Source organism: Halichoerus grypus, chromosome X (genome assembly GCF_964656455.1).
Source record: "Halichoerus grypus chromosome X, mHalGry1.hap1.1, whole genome shotgun sequence".
In the NCBI taxonomy this organism is placed as follows: domain Eukaryota; kingdom Metazoa; phylum Chordata; class Mammalia; order Carnivora; family Phocidae; genus Halichoerus; species Halichoerus grypus.
In genome coordinates this window covers 88,908,720-88,921,887 of record NC_135727.1, presented here as the reverse complement: position 1 = coordinate 88,921,887, position 13,168 = coordinate 88,908,720, and the positions used below count along the sequence as shown (strand labels likewise).

The window sequence follows — 13,168 nt, the reverse complement described above, 5'->3', positions numbered from 1 at the left end:
AAAATCAGAGCTCCAGCATTCCAAAGAGGGCGAGATGACTTCCATCAGGAGCAGACTGAGACGATGCCCTTGTGGCTGAGAGCGAGGGCTTGAAGGTTAGGCCCAAATGGAAGGGACAGAGATGAGGAGAGAAAAGCCAAGGCACTCGAGGAACATCAGGATGGGGAATTTAGAGGCCAGAGTTTCCCCAGTGTGTTTGTGGGGCAGAGAGGAAACTATCCTGCCTGAAAACCTGGGTCCTGGAAGGAATGTTACAAGTAAGACTAGAGCCAGATGGAGAATGGTCCACACACCAAGCTAAAGTAGTTTGGGCTCCATTTTACAGGTAGCAGGGAACCATTAAATAACTTTAAGTGGGGGAGGGGAATGATCAAAAGGATGGAAACCACTAGGGAGGCCACTACATTAGTATAGTTGTTCCAGAAGGAGGCTTCTTCCTGCCTGTCCCAGCTCTTGCAAGATCCTCCTTCAAAGCTGCCCTCTGTCTGAGCTCACTAATTCAGAGCTCATTACTATGCATCTCTTTTAAGTTGGGTGAGATATGAATGGCATTTCTTATTCTGAGTGAGACTCCTAATGTTGTACTGAAGTTGGGTCAGGGCCTGGAGTAGAAGTAAAAAGTCGAAGCTTCATCCATCCAAGTCTTCCAGCTTAGAAGAAAGGAACTATGATACAGCATTTCCATGTCTGTGATAGCATTGGGTGGCTTGGCTCCCCAGGGTCACTGGTCTCGTATACAATCCCACCAGAAAAGAGGGGGCAGGGAGAGAGGGAGAGAGGGAGAGAGAGAGAGAGAGGCAGGAGAGAACTGCCAACATAGGGCAAAACCTGATTGTCAAGTGCTTTTCTGGGGCCTGTTCCAGATCACTGTCACTTATAGGCTTAGACTAGAGCTCAGCCCTAAAGTAGGGCTCCAGCCTAGAAGTCGGGATGGGAGGTGGAAGGGCCCCACCTGGGTCTTAGCAGTGGGAATTAACTCTCCCTGATGCTTAATTCTTTTGGCTTTTATTAGTGGCTGGATGTAACCTGAACCCTAATGCAGCTGAGAAGGGCCAAGAGCCAAAAACCCTCCTTAAGCAGATACAGTATGTGCAGGGCCTGGGCAGGTTTCAGAACACTGCACATTTCTCCAGCCAAAGCACAGGAAAATATGAAAATTACATATTTAACCCTTTACATCCAGAAGGGGGAGAGTATCTTCTTCCTACCAGAACTCATAAGCAAGCTGGCTCTTGTAAAAGCCAGGGCACTCAAGTAGTCTTTTTCACAAAAATACCCCCCAGCAGCTAGATACTCAAGTCAACTTCAAATATAAATTATAAGCTATTTCACCTTGACAGAAGAGTTAGGTAAAATAACCCATGTGCCCACTGGCCCTTAGCAGGAAGTGAGTTCCGTCTACATGGAGGGAGGGAAGAAGGGAGGGAGAGAGGGAGCAGACCAAGTTCTGGAGCACAAGCATCTTTGAAACATTCTGACTTTTAGTTCTTCACCATGCAGAAAAGTGGGTAGCACTACACAAAAGTAATGGATCTTGGAAGCAAATCTCGGGAAAGATGAGGCAGAAGACGGATGGGTCAGGCCCATATGCACACAAAATTAACCTTTCCTGAGAATTTCACGAAAGTATACATAGCCTCAGGGCTAGGGTTTGGGTCAAATAATCACTCTAAATTGGCAGAAGTCTCTTAATAATAAAGTGGCGTTTTCTAGCCAGATTTGCAGTAAATGAGTTTTTGAAGCAACACTCCATTTCCTCCTTACTTTTTTTTAAAGATTTTATTTATTTATTTGCCAGAGAGAGAGAGAGAGAGGGAACACAAGCAGGGGGAGCGGCAGGCAGAGGGAGAAGATGTGAGACTAGATCCCAGGACCCTGGGATCATGATGTAAGCCGAAGGCAGACGCTTAACCGACTGAGCCAGCCAGGCGTCCCTGTCTTCCTTATTTTAACATAAGAATCAGGATGAGAGTATGGTAAGGACATGACTGAAGGCAGTCGAATCATACCAGCAAGCTTAACAATGCTTTTTCGAAGGTCACATTTAATGACCAATACTACTGTAGAAATATTAAGAATGATAATATTCACAGGTTAATAACATTACACTCTGCAGAATATAAAACTGCTAACAACAAAAATGCAATACAGACTTGAAACTCCAGAGGTTTGAGGTTTGCTTTACTATGTCTCCACATTCTGTTTTTCATATAGAGAAAACAATCCTTAAACCTCTTGGCAAGTCAACTGATGTTTTTTAACAGCCTCAAACCTTTTAACATTTCAAGCTTCATGTCTGAAGTTTGGCGTTTTGACAGTTTCTTCTATTTTTTGTTTGTTTGATTTGTGGACTTTCCCATCACTTGAAAGTCCGAAGTTAGACAGGAGGAAGTCCGGCCAGTAACACCTCAGGTGACCAGGCATCCCACAGATCGGAGGAGATAAGACAAAGCTATGACCAGAAAAGCCCATTAAATAACAATGCAGGCCTGTTCCAATGTCTGTTGGAGCATGAGATTGTCTGGCAATTAACTAATTTCCAAAACAATCAGCAGATTGGTAAATTGTCTATGTTAACCATTACGTTGCTAAAATAACGATTTGCTGTTTTAACTGATCAGGGGCCTTAAATAAATAAATTCTTTCTTTCTTTTTTTTTTTTTTCCCAAACTGTCTATGGAACTTCTTAACTGGCTAGGCCTACAGACACCTGGGTCTTGGAAGACCCAAAACTGAACAAAAATTGGATGGCCCTCCTAATCCCCATCACCAATTTGAGACTTCTAGCTTAGTTATACTGGATTCATCTCTAACCCCCACCTCTCCTTCATTTCTTCAGATCCAAATGGTGTGTATTACCACTAACCTCTGGCAACTTGCTAATGTATAACAACAGCACATCGCTAAGATGGCTGATTCCCTTGAAATGTCCCTCTGTATTGTTCAGTTTTGGTCTTTCTTCATTCAAACGCTTAGGTGGCTGGTCCTCTGCCAAGTGCTTTACCTTTAATACATTAACTCTGATCCTCCAAAACAACAAAATGGCTACACACTTCCAATCCGAATCTATTCTATAGCCCAGTTTTCTGGGTTCTTCAGAATAACTGGCTTGAATCCATTCACCTTTACATTCCACCAATCTGCAACAGTCCAGCAGATCTCCATTGACTCATTTATCTCACCACACAAACAGTATGACATTGGGCAAGTTAACTAACCTCTCTATGCCTCAGTTTTCTCATCTGTAGAATGGTATTGATAAGAGTTCCTAAGCGTTAAATTGGAAAGCCACTGTCTGGCCCGGGGTATGCACCATGAAAGTATTTCCTAGAAAAGAAATACAAATGACCTTTATGGAGCTCTGAGCTGGTTTCATAGGCTATAGGAAGACTAGCTCAGTTCCTAGAAGAAACACTCAATAAATTTAATGAATGAGTGAACAGGTGGTGAATAAATGAACAAACAACACACACTCTGTCCTTGGGGAGCTCACGTTGTTAGTTCACCGTGGGGTGAGCAAACTGACCTCAGTCTCCTGTCTGTGTCTTTAGGACACATAGCATGTATACTAACTGGAATGAATGCCTTTCTTCCTCCCTAACCTACCTAAATCCTTTCTATCCCACAAGGCCTAGCTCCAATTCTTCTTCCCTTTTCCACAAAGCTCCCTGACCACATCAGCCCACAGTGAAATCTCTTTCCACTGAATAAATGTTGGTCTTAGATCCTATCCCATGGTTTTGGCACTTAAAGGTTTTTGTTTCCTGAGCTTGCAGTAGTGGCTCTCCTCAACAAAACTGTCCCTTCCAGGGGACAGATCTTCTGCGGTGGCTATCTCTTGTATTCTCTCGTTTAGAGCTAGGCACTTTACAAAGTACTCAACAAATAACGTGTTGACTGGTTGGTTGATTGACTGATTGATTGATTGGAGGCTTAGCTGAGAGCTCTTAGGTAGGAGCCAAACAAGGTTTAGCACAGACTTTCAAATTGCTGGCTGTTCAGACATTAGCCAGAAATCATGTCTGGTCTTCCAACTTCTGGCAGCAGAAGACATCCCATTAAAGGTGTCCTGCCACTTTGCATCTTCCCAAAGATTCCATAGCTGCATACAATTCACTTTTTAAGTTCAAAATTCTCTTAGGAGAATTTTTGTTTAATAAGAGACACCTGTGGAATGCTTTTTCTTTCTTAAATCACATACGCATCTAGTATTTATATGAGATAAAGGATAAAATCCATCTCCCTCCCTCTTGGAAAAAAAGTGTGAGTTTTACTATTTTCATTTTGCAAAAGAGGAAAGTGAGACACGGGGAAATGACTTGCCCAAGGATACACAACTTGAGTGGCAAAGCAAAGGCTGAACTTCAGGCCTTCTGAATACAAGCCTGTACCCCTTACCCCTGATTTGAGCTTTAAAACAAAACAGAACAGAATCCTGCCTTTCACCCTGATCCCCGAGGGGCATGTGTTGGTAATGTTGTTGGTTTTTGCACAAAATTACATTTCTCTCATTTCTTTCTCCCTCCCTTTCTCTCTCCCTCTCTCCCCCACCCCTGCTCATTTTTCTCTTTCATTTCTAATTTCTCTATTTCATTTCTTTCCCCCAACACCTCCCCCCAGCCTCATATTCTTATCCAGTTCTTTTTTCTTTCTCTTTCGTCCATTCACCTATGTAAACACGGTATCATGGAAAGACTCTGGGATTTGGAGTCAGACAGAAGTGAATTTCAGTGTCAGCTTTTCCACTTATGGTGTGTCTTAGACTCTATTACTTCACTTCCCCGAGCCTCGGTCCCCTCATCTGCACAATGGAGACATCAGTATCTACCTCAAAGAGTTACTGCAAAAATTAAATGGAAAAACATGTAGAACACCTAGAAGCAGAAGGATTTGTGACACAGCGGGTCTATTACCTCTCTTGGTGCACCATGTCTAGGCCTTGACTCCCCTTTGGGTTCAAGAGGTTGTTGAGATCCAACCAAACTACACGGCCTCCACCCAGGGAGGCACACGCACGCCGGTGGAGTATCCAGGGCCTCCCCTGGTCCACTTTTCAGCCTGTTGTCTTGATACTTCCTGACTGCAAACTCAAATTAACACAGAGCTCCAAACTCTCAGTCAAGCCCTCCAAAGAACATGAGAATCAAGACCTTGTTACTCACCTCTGAGGCTCCAAGATGTCATCACTCACCCTCTCAGTCAGATAAGATGCCATCAAAAGCTGCCTACCTGCAGAAGTTTTCACGGGAGCTTTTACTTACATCAAACACAAGCCAAAAGAAATGGAAAACAGCAAGGCAGCTCAACAAAGACAAGGCTTTAGCTTGTCATCTTCTCAGAAGCAAAGACGGGGCTGCAGCCATGAGACTCTAACCCCTTTCCAGAAGAACTAGTTGAACCAGCTTTACTCCCAGGTCTACCTCATATCACCCCCAACCCCCATCCCCAAAAGAAAAAATCAATTTCTGATGGACCGTGAAAAGCAGTATAGGAGAACCATTCAAAACTTCCCTGCCAGAGGCTCAGGACGAGAGCCTAGCCTACAGCTGGGAATCTGCTGAGCGGCATTAGGGTGGGGGGCAGAAGACGCCACAAAGGGTCTGTCCATCACTGGGCTTAACCCTTGATCTTGTCAAATTAGTCCCACCTCTCGCATTCCTCACAGATGTAACATTAAAAGACCTGAGTGAAAGTTAACAGACCATGCCACATGCCATCCCTGAGAACATACCAGGAAACGGCCACTTCTGGGAAGGTAGGAAGCCGTAGTGTGGAGAACGTCAGCGCACAGTAATAACGGCCTGCTGTCGGTCGGCCTTCACACTTCCACGGCCCAGACCAGGCAAGGATCCTGGAGCCCTTCACAACCCTTCAATAAAGCAGAGGCTCGCCCCACAGAGAGTCTGAGAAGAAACAGGAGGGTACAGAGAGCTGAAGCAGCATGCCAAGATTACTCTGCAAGTGGACAAAAGGGTATCAGCAAGGTGACAAACGGCCAGTCCTCCACTGAAACAGGATAGAGAGAGACACAGGGTGAGAAACTATCCCTCTGATCCAGCTATCAATTTGCTGAGTGTCTTCAAACTTTATCAACCTTAACTCTGTGAGCTTCTCTTACCCCCGCGTGCGCCGCCAGCCAGCAACCCCCCCCCCCCGCCCCACCGGAAGCACGGCTGAGCCAAGAGGGACAAAGTTGGTACAGCAGACTAGAAGGGCCCTCTGTGACCAAAGAAGAAAAAAAGTTGGGTTTTGGACAGAGGGCAGAGCAGCCAATGAATGAACAAAGAGGCCATGGCACTTGAATGAGCCCGTCCAAAACGTAGGCCTCAAGCAACTGGTGCTGATGGCTGGGGGCTGGGAAGCAAAGACTGGACAGGAAAGAAGGGCAGCCTGGATGCCCGGAAAATGTGTCTGCTGCTACTAGGCAGTGCTCACTCTGTGACCCAGTATAGTCATAGACTTACGCTGAATGAGGAGGGAGTGGAGGTGAAGTCAAAGGGGAGGGGTTAGTCACTTGGAGAAACCAAGTCATCTTGATCTTTGCAACTTTAGTGCCCAACCAGGATGGCTATGTGCCCAAGTAAACATGCCAGGGTGATGTGAGGAAGAACAGATCAACCCTTGCAAAACTAATTCCTAAGACAATCTTTCCACTCGGCCTGTTTACACTGGATGTGGCAAAGGGCCGTAAGGAGATGAACCTCTACCCCATCCTGGTCCTTGGAACACAGTCTTTAGCCAGGAAAAAGAAAGATCTCAACTTATTCATTAGTGACTTAGTTGAAGTCTGTCTGAAAGGAATTTTTCAGGAGAGCGCCAGGAGACAAAAATACTGGCTGCACAGAAATTAAGTGAAAGTGATCTAGGTACCAACGTAAGCAATCGCTGGTTGCAAGGTAACAGGTAAGCCTGGGGTTCAATTTCGGAGATAAGTTGAACCATAAATACACTGTGTACACGCCTCTGGTCCCAGCATCAGGAATAGGAACACACTGGGCGCTGATAGTAGTAGAAACCTCAAACCCACCCAGGTCTGTGTAACAGAGATTCTAGAGCACTTGCCCCTAGCTCATGAATAAATTGTTCTCCAAGAATCCTTTTTGTAAATAAACAGCTTGGAGCTTTGGATAGTTTCCTGTAGGCAGAGTATTATCAATGGTGGTCAGGTTCTGTAATTTCATCAGTCATACCCCATGGATTAAATAGGCCCCTCCGGGGCGCCTGGGTGGCTCAGTCGGCTAGGCATCTGCCTTCGGCTCGGGTCATGATCCCAGGGTCCTGGGCTCCTTGCCCAGTGGGGAGCCTGCTTCTCCCTCAGCCTGCCGCTCCCCCTGCTTGTGCTCTCTCTCTGTCTCTCTCTGACAAATAAATAGAATCTTTAAATCACCCTCTCTGGAACTGCTGTGAACCTAGCTACTATCAAAAACACTGTGTCAGAAAGACATGTGTCCTAGCCTTCCACTGTCTCATCTCTAGGCCTCTCATCCTTCCATAATAATGAGGATTAAGCTCCATTCCAATATAGTCCCGGATCAGGGCTTTAGGAGCAGGAAAAAATATTTGCCCAACCTAGGTGACAAACTGGTGGATGTGAGGGGCCTGCGGAGACAAGGCTGTGGGTGCAAGGCCTCATGCAGAAGTGACTCTTCTCTTATAGACAGAAGACCTCAGAACCCAGGGATGGCAGCAACAGCAGGAGCTTTGCACTCCATGCCCATGGCGCTATGCAGGGAGATGAATATCTGACAGGGAGTTGCGACGCGGACCACTAAATTCCTACGTAGGGGCTCTGTAAGTTGGAGACTATATGTCACATAGGCAGCATCTCCAATCTTGGAGATACCGACTTTTCTCAGAAGGAGAAAATTCAGCTCAGAGAGGTTATTCCTACAAATTCCAAGCCAAAACCTGATAAAAAATAAAATAAATCTGATGTTCTCAAGTTCTGATTTGGACACTCTTCATTAAACGCCACTTCCTTCTTCTATTATACAACTTCCTTCTCTGTAACTTTTCATATAAACATGTATGTTCCTTGAGGTCAGAGCTTGTATCCTCTCTCTCATCTCCCTTAGAACACTTCTCTCAACACTAGCCTGGGCTAGGCGTAGGGCCAGGGCAACTCTAAAGAAACAGTAAGAGATGAAATGTGTCCCTCCCAAATCTATTACATGGCTGTCTCAGATGCCTATGTAGAGGCCTTTGCCAGGTATGGCTTAGCAGCAGCAAAGCTCACCCACTAAAAGGTTCTGCTTGACACAGGGTCTTTGTACGGCATGGACATAACAGAAAGAGCCAAAGTGGTCTTCAGCCGTATTTTTTTTTTTTTTTTAAAGAAGGGTCCTACTCAACCTTGGTCAGACTCTTCTCAGTTATTGTATTCAGCTGCGGGCTCCATAACTCAAGAGGAACAGGGACAGGCTAGAGCACATCCAGAGTGGGAGGAGGAAAAAGGAGAGGAGGCTGGAGCTCAGATGCCAGTAAGGAATAGCTGAAATTGCTAGGGCTCTTTAGCCTAGAAAAGTGAGACGAGGGGGCATAGTCTGTGTCTTTGGATCTGACAAGGAGAAAGCATTCTTGTTTTGTGTGGTCCCAGAAGGTAGGGCTAGGACCCATGGATAGAAGGCAGAGGGATGATGATTGCCACTCAACATATGAAAAAGTCGTCTACAGTCAAAACTTTCCAACCAGGAAATGGACTGGCTAAGAAGGGCGTGAACTCCCCACATGAGCACAGGACAACCAGCTCAGAGCTACTAGATAGAAGGCAAATGGACTGGTTAAGATTAAGACCAGGTGACCTCCAAAAGGCCCTCTTGACTCTGAGAATCTGTGATTCTAGGCCTCCTCCAAGAGCAGCATTAGATTAGCAGCCCTGAGGCAAGGCTGTCCTTTGGTGCCTGATGGGAGTGGGGAAGTGATTCACTTTCCTCAGATGGGTCAGCATCTTTTTCCCCCCTGGTTCTGAAGAAGCCTAACTACAAAAACTGTGATGTTCCCTCTAGATAAATCACTCCATAAACTCCAATCTCAAGCCCGAGTCTCTCTTTCCTCTTAAAAAAAGAAATTCCTGGGAGGGGGTTGGGGAGAGCAAAAGGGGAAATCATTTTCATTTTTTTTTTTTAAAGGGACAACGCTCAAGTGTCTTCCAGCTGGAGTTGAATTATTTTCTTTGTCTGAGGTTTTGGAGAGGGGAAAATCCTCTAACAGGCTTGGCCTTTTTCACTTTAGGGAGCACATGTGTGGATCTCAATAGGGTACCAGGTGTATTATGACAGCCCAGCAGGCCCCGAAATAGTGTGTACCCAAAGCTCAGCCAAGAGTTACCAGACATACCACCTGCCCTTCTTGCTCTACCTCCCTCCAACCTTCTTTGTGGCTTTCTGGATGGATTCCTACTCCAGGTCTCCAAATGCCTTCTACTCTCTGGGAGAGTTGGGGGACTGAGGCCCTCGATACCTTTGCTGATTCTAGAGGCAGATGAAGAGGGGATTCATGTACGTACCCAGGCTGGACTAAGCTCCCAAGAAGCACGCCCCATGAAGGTCCCTTTGTGAATGTCAAGCTCTGGTCTAGGGTGGGCCCAGCCCGTAACACAACTATGAAGCCTTCATAGGAACTGCTGGCTCTCATATTCCAGCAAGAACTCAAACTCGCAGCCAAATTTACTGCCAGCCACAAGACGGCCTCAATCTGACTTAACCCACGTCCTCTTGAAATCTCAACTGCCTCTTTGTGTGCTTCTTCTAGAAATAAGGTCGTGGTGGGGATGGGGGGGGGTGCGGTGGGGAGGGAGCTAAAAACAACTTAAAGAGCATGCCCTGCCATCTTCCTAGGCTAAAGATGGCAAACAGTATGAGAGTTTTCCCAGTTCATTCTCACATCATCTTTGATAATGAAGATGGGACAGGTATGCCCACCCCCATGTAGCAAATAGACATTTGGGTCTAGAGAGGGTAAAATGATATAGCAACAGCAATGCACAGTCAGTGGAAGAGGTGAAATTTCCTTCTCCTCCAAGCTACTCCCCCACCCCACCCTACTTTGTTCCAGGGCAGTAACTAGCCCCCACTTGCTTCACTGTGCCTGATGGAGACTGCCACGAAAAATGGGCCAGGAATAGGGCAAATATGTAGGATAAGCCTGTCTTCTCCGCCCCAATTTTTCTCCTTCTCCTGCGTCCCCACTGGTCTCCACCCCTTCTTTTCCCCACCCTCAGCCAACCTCAGGACACATTTCCAAAGACTCACAATCAGTATAGGAACGTCACGCTACAGGTCAATAACTCTTGTCTCTGTCGGTCTGTCCATATGTCTGTCTGTCTGTCTGTCTTTCTATCTACCTCACACACACACACACACACACACACGTGCCACAAGAGGATACACTTTGAATCTCTGAGGCCTCTGAGAATTCCTCTTTGATGCAGAATTATTGCTGCCAGAACCTTGGAAAGGTCACCCATCCCCATAGAAGATCTTTTCCAGTACAGGGAGCCAACTTCATGGATGACTGTCTACACTGCAGAGGGGGACCCCTAGGTAGCAAATCAGATAAATATGATTAGAAGAGAATCTCCACTTTATCCAAACAGGCCTCCTGGGCCAATGAGGTAGTATAAGACGCTAACCAAAGGAATTAATAACACCAAGGTCATGGGCCCAAGTCCCTTGTGGGTTATGTTTCTTTGGAAACATCACAATGCATAGGGAAATCATAAGCCATCCCTTAACACTTGGGATAATCAATAGCAGGTTTATTTTTTTCAAACATTTCCTCTTTCTTTCTCACTGAATTGTGAGAAGACTACACCAGTCTCCTAAAACTTGGGCAACTGAATTCCCCACATTCAAGGAAATCACAGGAGCCAGTAGGCATCGACCATTTCCCAACCTGATCGTTTCCCGGTCCAAAGGTTCTCCCATGACAAATATGAGATGGCCTTTCACACTCTAGGCGATCTTTTCCCACTAATCACCCTTTCTCAAATCCCTCCACTCCCGAGATGTCTCCACAAGCTATCTCCAAGCATGTACGCCACACCAGACCCCAACTGGTTTTTTTTTCCATGACACCAAAGGAGGTTCTCCAGCATTTCCCACCATGGTTCTTGCACCTTACCTCTCTCTCTGCCTGACCTGAGATCATCACAGTGATTTGGAGGCACTAAAACAGTCCTCTCCTACCCCTGAGCCCAGACTTCAGCAAGGAGTGTCCACAACCCAGTTCCTCACCTACTGTGGAACCACACGCTGGCATGGGAAGAGTCACTGGGGGAGCTGTCAAGACTAGATATACCCCTGAATGGCCCTGCCCCATGCCCCTTCACAAACGGCAGTACTACCAGAAGAATCAAGAAACTCTCCAAGTAGTAGAAAATAGGATAGACTTGGAGCCTCCCACTGACTCACTGTGTGGCAGACCTAGACAAGCCACTCACCGCATGGTGGCCTCAGGTTTTCCATCCACTTCTCCACAACCTTCCCTGACTGCCTCACAGGGTGGCTGGAAGAGGCTAACGAAATAAGGGATATGGAAACACCGTATAAACAGTAACACTGTACACAAGTGGAACAAAGCCTCACCTTCTTCAGTCCACAACCCTTGGGAGGAGGAAAGGGCCAGAGCTAGCATAAAAGATTGCCAACTGGGCTGTCATAGTCTTATTTGAAGACCCCCCACTCGAACCTCCTTATAGACATGGGGACACCTAAGCCCAGGGAGGGTAAGTGATGCACTCAGGATCCCAAAGCTAATGAGCGGCAGAGCAAGGACTAGAACCCAAGGTTCCCATCTGCCAATACAATTCTCTTTCTACGGCCTTCCATCCCATCCGCACCAGTGTGTGCCGACTGAGGTTATTTTTGAGAAGAAAACTGTATTGTTCTGAAGCATAAGGGGAAACAAAACTAAGTTAGAAAAATGAAAAGGGGACTAATGAACTATGCCACAGCATGTCTTGGCAAGAAAAAAAAACAGGCAATCATTGCACTTAAAAAAAAAAAAATACTATGGCCCCTTTATATAATGTTGGGGCTAACCAGGTTATATACAACTGGCTTTTACTGTAAGGTGCCAGGCTAGTTGGGAGGGATGGGATAAATGATTTTACCCCTGCATATCCAAATGTGTGTAATAATGAGTTTTCCTATAATAGGGGTCAACTGTGTGTTCAGCGGAAAGGGAATCATTAAAAGGCACCCTGCCTCTCAACACACGAGTCACTTCCTCAACAGCTTGGCCAAGGAAACCCTCATCTACCCTCAAATAATCCCCCAGCCAGACCACAAATTGCTGGCTGCCCCATACTTAGTAACACCCCCCGCTATGCTCAGCACTGGCTCACAAAACAATCCAGGGCCATAGCAGTAAGCACTCTCTGGGGCGCTTCTCAGGATGGTTCAGCCCTGGGCAGAGGTGAAAAATGACCTCTCCAAGATAGGTTGTCCGGGCAAACTGTGGAAATTCTGTGGGTGGTGTAAGGAGAAAAAAGAAAGGGAGGAACTGCCAGACTACTGAGGGGTGCATAGCCCATTCTGACGTTGGTGGAAAGAGGGAAGAGAGGAGTCTGATTAGAAGAAATTCCTGAAGGTCAGGATTCCCCTCCCCAAAATGGTTGTTCGAGAGTGTTCTTGTTTTCTTTGGTTTTTCGAAAAAAGCTTATTAACTCCCTCCATAGAATATTGGAGGGAGAGTGCTTTAAGAGGGGATGTGACAGTGGGTGACAAAGGCATCTCAGGCTGGTTCGAAATACATGACCAGTGTGGGGAAGAGAGAGCCGGATGGAGATATGGGCTGGTTATTGGCGTTTGGGGAGGCCAAAGATCCCAGGTTTCCCCGACAGCTCCTCAAAGTTTTGCCTCAGGTACCTGAGACTGCTCAAGCTGATTGGTACACCCCATGGCAATACCCCACGGTGGCTAAGAGTGTGGGCCCCAAGGCCTGAAGGACCTCTCCACTACAAGTTAACCAGCACGTCCAATGCAAGGGGGAAATGAGCACAGGTTGGGGGGGGGTGGTAGGGCATTGGCCACCTCCTGCTGAGACGTGACCTCCCTTACAAAGCCAAAAAAATAGTGACATTTGTTCCCTGCTGAGAAGCCACATCTTTCTATCTCTAGCCCAAACCCACATCTACAACCTCAACTGCTATTTGAGTGGGTTGGAA

The 13,168-nt window shown here is 46.4% G+C and overlaps 1 protein-coding gene across 2 annotated transcripts in view; it reads right to left on the bottom strand.

Annotated features, from left to right (window-relative positions):
- SHROOM4 (shroom family member 4) overlaps positions 1 to 13,168 on the bottom strand; it is a 227,025-nt gene that overhangs the window by 212,527 nt on the left and 1,330 nt on the right. The gene's annotated exons all lie outside the window — the stretch shown is intronic.